Source organism: Aplysia californica, unplaced genomic scaffold, assembly GCF_000002075.1.
Source record: "Aplysia californica isolate F4 #8 unplaced genomic scaffold, AplCal3.0 scaffold00776, whole genome shotgun sequence".
Taxonomy (NCBI): Eukaryota; Metazoa; Mollusca; class Gastropoda; order Aplysiida; family Aplysiidae; genus Aplysia; species Aplysia californica.
In genome coordinates this window covers 301,896-302,100 of record NW_004798046.1, presented here as the reverse complement: position 1 = coordinate 302,100, position 205 = coordinate 301,896, and positions in this window count along the sequence as shown.

The window sequence follows — 205 nt, the reverse complement described above, 5'->3', positions numbered from 1 at the left end:
GGGTTCCTGGGGGAGGGGAGGGGGGCGTCTCCATGTTTTAACACATAGTTTGATATTTTGCTGTTAGGTTTGAAATTTTCTTGACAATAATTTATTGATCGACTATATGTGTGATCTGCAGCAAACAATACGCAAGCTTGACCCCCAAAACAGTGCATCTGTGTGCGGGAGTACGTCTCCGAATATTTAGTTCCTGGGTGCTCGC